Below are 5,859 nucleotides of genomic sequence, written 5' to 3'. Positions count from 1 at the left end.
ATTATTGGTAAAAGAAGCCTTCTTTGAGAAAGTAATTGCTGAGGTTTAAGATAAGAAAGGGTAACTGTCCTAGAAGACACAGAGACAGGAGAAATAATGAAAAGTGGAATGGCAGCTGTGCGGAAGTGCACTGGCAGGGCGTTGGGGGAGGGGCGGGCAGAGAGGGGGGAACAAACGTTAAAATGAGAGAGAACACACAGAATCTCTGAGATGTATTTAAATCTCAGAACCAAACTAGCTATCCAGAGGGAGCTGCTTTTCATCTTCTGAATTGACACAAGCCTTTTGAAACCTCTGTGGCTTTGACCTTCCATTACTGCAGAACACAGCCACCTGCCTTGACCCCTCCCCTGAGCCCCGAGGCGGAGGGGCCAGAGACCGGTGCTCTCAGTCACTCTGCAGTAGCATGAGGCTTTTGCTGCTCTCACTTCAAAACCGGCCAGATCAGGAGCTGTGAGTCTTGCAAGAAAAGGTTTTTCTCTCAGAGCCTGTGTTTTTGGTGAGAGATGTAATACATCAAAGCGGAGAAGAGATGTAATCATGCAGGGAATGATTTCAAAAACTTTAATGAACCGTTTAAAATAAACTCATTTGAAGGTAATTTAACAACACCACTTTTACAATTAAAAATACTATTTCAGCATGCAAATGCAGAACATTAGTCCCATGTCAGGATGGAAAATGAAGTGAAACTGAGGGTCTTTTGAAACATGAATGCCATCTCAGTAATTTCTCATCACTCCACGGTGCTCTTAGGCAGCCTAATGAAAGAATGAATTGATTTAAACAACATTTTGTTAGAGCAATGGGGTTTGAGGAATTAAATTAACTTGATGGTTAGTTGTAAGAGCTAGGCTTGGAACTGGCATTATATTGTTACTAAAATTAATTCCTATCCTTTCCTAAGTTTTATTTGGATATTTTTTTCTATTTATTCCTAAAATACCAACCATGGGGTGCATGAATTAGCAGAAGACTTTATCAGTCCTCTTCAATATATTAACATTTGCTTGAAAATGTGTATGTTAAGGCAAAATCATACTCTCTGGAAAAACAAATTGGACTCCAGATGCTGCCCCCACGAATTGTAGTAGCAGCTGAGTCTGACTTTGAAGGGTAAGAGGAATGACAAGCTGGCACATGGACTGAGCCAAAACAGCAATTCTCAATCTTTTCCTTCACTGTGACACAGTTGACAAATCACATTTACGTAACACATCCATGACTGTTCCAGGTTACAGATCTCAGCCATGCTGAGATGGGCTACAGGTTATGGGCAATTCTCAATGTACTGGCTTCAACAGACAAGCTCCTTTCACACTTGAAGAAGATCAGAACACTAGCAAGCAAAAGTGACATTATGTAAACTTATGTAAGCTCAGGTTCTTAAAAAGTAGGTCATAAATTTTGTACCCTAACTGCTACAAAAAAGAAGAGATTTAAAAAATAACAGATATTAACACATGAGGTGACAACTTATTGACATGCAAATTTTCTCGTGCAAAGTTTTCCTCTTTCTATAAATCTAAATCTAGTTTTTTATTATGTATGTATTATTTGAGAGAGAGAGACCAGGGGAGGGTGTAGAGGGAGAGGAGAGAGAGAATCTTCAGACTCCTCTACACGGGGCTTGATCCCAGGATCCTGAGACCATGACCTGAACTGAAATCAAGAGTCAGACACCCAAAAGACTGAGCCACCCAAGCGCCCCTACCTTTAGTTTTTTAATACCAGACTCACAAAATAATATTAAGCTCAGATGTTCTCTTGATAAAAACAATATTATTGGTAATAACTTTTACCATGATTGAGCAGTGTGGAATAGGACATTCCAAGCACAGATTGTGCATTCTCCATTAAATTCCACATAAACTGTCCAAGATAATAGCCCCCATTTTAAGGAAAAACAAACGAGGATTCAAACTTGCCCAGGATTCTAGAGTTGGCAAATGGTGGAACTAGGGTTTGGTTAAAGGTCTAGGTCTGCTGTGATTTGGTAGTCACATGTCACCAACATCCACTGTCCCATGAAAGAAAAAAATCAGGTACAAATATGATGCTTTCATTTTTCCTTTTCTCTCATGTAAAACCTCATGATCCAAAGAAACACTACTCTCTTTCAAAGCACTATCTTAGGAGGCTATACACATATTCCACCAGGATCCATTTGCTCTATGGAAGGTTGGAAGAAACCTTCAAATCCAATTTGTGAGTCAAGTGAGAAAAGGTCTCATTTCCACTCAAACTTCCTACGATAAACAAATGTAAATTTAAAAATGGTGTCTCTATCTTGCTCACCCACCTAATCTCTGTAGAAAGTTTTTGATAAGAACTTATAACATGTTTTTAGCAAAGACAAAATCATTAAAACATGCACATAACGTCTGAGGAGACTATTTTGAAGGACACAACAGATGTTCAAAATTTTAAATTCTACTATATCTATTTTTTATGGTCTTTGCTTTTAGAGTAGTTTTAGGTTTATGGCAACACTGAGCAGAAGGTAGAGAAAATTCCCATGTACCACCTTTCCCAATACAGTTTCCCCTATTAGTAATATCTGCCTTCATGTTGTGCATTTGATACAACTGATGACCTAATATTGATACATTATTATTAACTAAATTGCATAGTATACATTAACGTTCATTCTTGGTATAGTACAGGTCTATGGGTCTTGACAAATGTATAATGTCATGTATCCATTAGAATATGACACAGAATAATTCTGCCCTGTAAACCTTTTGTGCTTCAACTATTCATTCCTCTCTCCCTACCTCCAAGCCACAGGAAACCACTGATCAATTTACTGCCTCCGTAGTTTTGCCCTTTCCAGAACAACATAGAGTTGGAATCATGAAGTATGTCACCTTTTCAGATTAGCTTCTTTCACTTAGAGGTATTCACTTAAGTTTCTTCCATGTCTTTTTATGGCTTTATTGCAACATGTTAAAAGAAACAGTACAAAGATGTTTATCCTCCATCTTACATCCGCATTTCAAAAAAGTACGTGGCGAAAAAGACTAAAAGGGGTTGAATAAAATGCACTAGGATGGTGAGGTCATGGTTTGTGGAGTTGTTTTGCCTATTTCCAGATTTTGGTTTATGAAATTTTATAGAGATATATTTTAAAACACTGTTCAAGGGGCACATGGGTGGCTCAGTTGTTAAGTGTCTGCCTTAGATTCAGGTCATGATCCCAGGGTCCTGGGATCGAGCCCCATATGAGGCTCCCTACTCAGCAGGGAGCCTGCTTCTCCTTCTCCCTCTGTCTGCCGCTCCCCCTGCTTGTGCACGCGTGTGCACTCTCTCTCTCTCTCCCTCTCTGTGTCGAATGAATAAATAAAATATTTTTAAAGATTTTTTTAAAAAACTGTTCAAAAAAGCAAAGAAGGAAATCAATCATATCTCCTCATTGCTCTTTTCCATTTATTTGACATTCTGGTTAATGCATTTCTGTCCCACTTCTTTCCTCATATATTGTTTATTTGAGCTGAGAGTAAAAATTATGTGCATCCTTTGAAAGAGAGAGAGGAAAAGGCAAGAAAGAGAATATAACAAGGGCAAGGGAAAGAGACATATTTGGAAAGAGTCAACCCATGAGTATTCATAGCCCCTTGTGAAACTATAAACACTTATGGTCAAAGAAGATAAACATCATGGCAGTGAATTAAGTGTAACTTAGTCCTGCTGTGCAGGGTCTCCTGCTCAGGAAAATCATACCTCTCAGCCCAAGGCAAGTAAACGGTAGTTTTCATTATAGCAGTGGTGCACTGAGTCCTTTCTTCGTGTCCGACAGTATGCACTTTGCACACAGTATTTTTTACAATCCTCTCAGCACTACTATGAGACAGACGTTTAACAAATGAGGTTGAACAAGAAAGTTGGCACCAGACCTGGACTGGACTCAAAAGCCTGCTCATCTCTACTAGACACTGCTGCAGGTTACAGTCTATGAAATCCACACGCCTTCTTATCACCAACTGTACCTTCTCCTCTAGAGCTGAGAGTTACCCTGGAGGGGAGGAGGAGAGCGTCTGAACCAAAGACCAGCATTTAGAACTGCCCAGAGGTTTCCCAAGCTAAATGGGAGAATTCAGTAATTAATGTATTTTTAAAAGCCCTTGAATGGAGATACTTCAGACCCAAGTTTCCCTATCTGTTGCCACATGAGGGGCTGAGGACCAATAAACCTGGATACAAACCCCAGCTCTGCCTCTCCATTCCCATGTGACTGCTCTTATCCTCAACTGCTTAATCTATAAACCGGGGATCGAGTAAAGAGGTTATTGAATAAAAATCCACTCAACCAATCCTTTAATTTAAAAATGTAATGAAGCTCTTTATGGTGTAAAAATAGAAACTCCAGGCTCAAAACATCTGGCACTGAGTGGCATTCCTGCCTCAGTTCCTGTCTCCACCACCTAGTAGAGTAACCTTGGGCAAATTGGTTCTTTTTTTGTTTTGTTTTGGAGTTGTTTTTTTTTTTTATTTGTTTGTTTGTTTTTCTCAAACAGGAAGAAGAGGGAGGGGCTGAGGGAGAGAGAGAGAGAATCTTAAGCAGGCTGCACACTCAGCACGAAGCCTGATGTGGGACTCAATCCCAGGACCTTGAGATCAAGACCTGAGCCGAAATCAAGAGTCAGACACTCAACCAACTGAGCTGGATGCTCAACAATCCAGGAGCCCCAACCGTGGGCAAATTCTTATCCTTTGCATCTCTACTGCCTCATCCCCAAAACAGGGATATTGGTGCCTGGCCCTGTAGGTTGTTATGAGGATTAAAATGGATAACTATAGGGGCACCTGGGTGGCTCGTGGGTTAAGCCTTTGCCTTCAGCTCAGGTCATGATCTCAGGGTCCTGGGATCGAGCCCCGTGTCAGGCTCTCTGCTCGGCAGGGAGCCTGCTACCCCCCACCCCCCGCCTACTTGTGATCTCTGTCAAATAAATAAATAAAATGTTTTTTAAAATGGATAACTAGAGGCCTTGCAACCCTGCTCCAGAGCCACCCAGGCCACCCAACCATGGTCAAACCCACCATGTTCTTTGACCTTGCCATGGCCGGTGAGCCCTTGAGCTGGATCTCCTTCAAGCTGTTTACAAAGTTCCAAAGACAGTAGAAAACTCTCATGCCCTGAGCACTGGGGGGAGAGGATCTCATTAAAAAGGGTCTTCCTCTCACAGGATTATTCAGGGAATTTTGTGCAAGGGTGGGGACTTCACACACCATAATGGCACTGGTGACAAGTCCACCTACCTATGGGGAGAAATCTGATGTTGAGAATTTCATCCTGAAGCACATGGGTCCTGGCATCTTGTCCATGGCAAATGCTGGACCCAATACAAATGGTTCCCAGCTCTTCATCTGCACTGCCAAGACTGAGGGGTTGTATGGGAAGCATGTGGTCTTTGGCAAGGTCAAAGAGGGCATGAATACTGTGGAAGCCATGGATAGCTCTGGATCCAGGAACGGCAAGACCAGCAAGAAGATCATCAATGCAGACTGTGGACAAATCTAATAAATTTTACTCATGTTTTATCTTAACTACCAGCCCATTCCTTCTGTAGCTCAAGAGAGCACCCCTTCACTCCCATTTGCTTGAAATATCCTACAAGCTTTGTGCTCTTGCTGCAGTTCTGTGGGTTCCATATTTTCCTTACTCCCCTCCAAGTCTAGCTAGATTGCAGAGTTAAGTTTATGATTTTGACATAAAAACTAAACAACAGTAACTAACTAACTAACTAACTAACTAAATAAATAAATAAATAAATAAATAAAATGGGTAACTACATAGTAAGAATTAATAAGTCATATTCCTAAGACTGGTTTTAATGAGGCTGTCTCTCCAAGGATTGT

At 40.9% G+C, this 5,859-nt stretch overlaps 1 pseudogene; it reads left to right on the top strand.

The window, feature by feature from the left end:
• Window positions 1–5,026: 5,026 nt before the first annotated feature.
• Window positions 5,027–5,535, top strand: LOC125079449 (peptidyl-prolyl cis-trans isomerase A-like; annotated as a pseudogene).
• Window positions 5,536–5,859: the final 324 nt, after the last annotated feature.

The sequence above is a fragment of the Lutra lutra genome, chromosome 10 (genome assembly GCF_902655055.1).
Source record: "Lutra lutra chromosome 10, mLutLut1.2, whole genome shotgun sequence".
NCBI lineage: Eukaryota > Metazoa > Chordata > Mammalia > Carnivora > Mustelidae > Lutra > Lutra lutra.
Note: the sequence above shows the minus strand (reverse complement) of the source record. Positions and strands in the feature narration are given on the sequence as shown.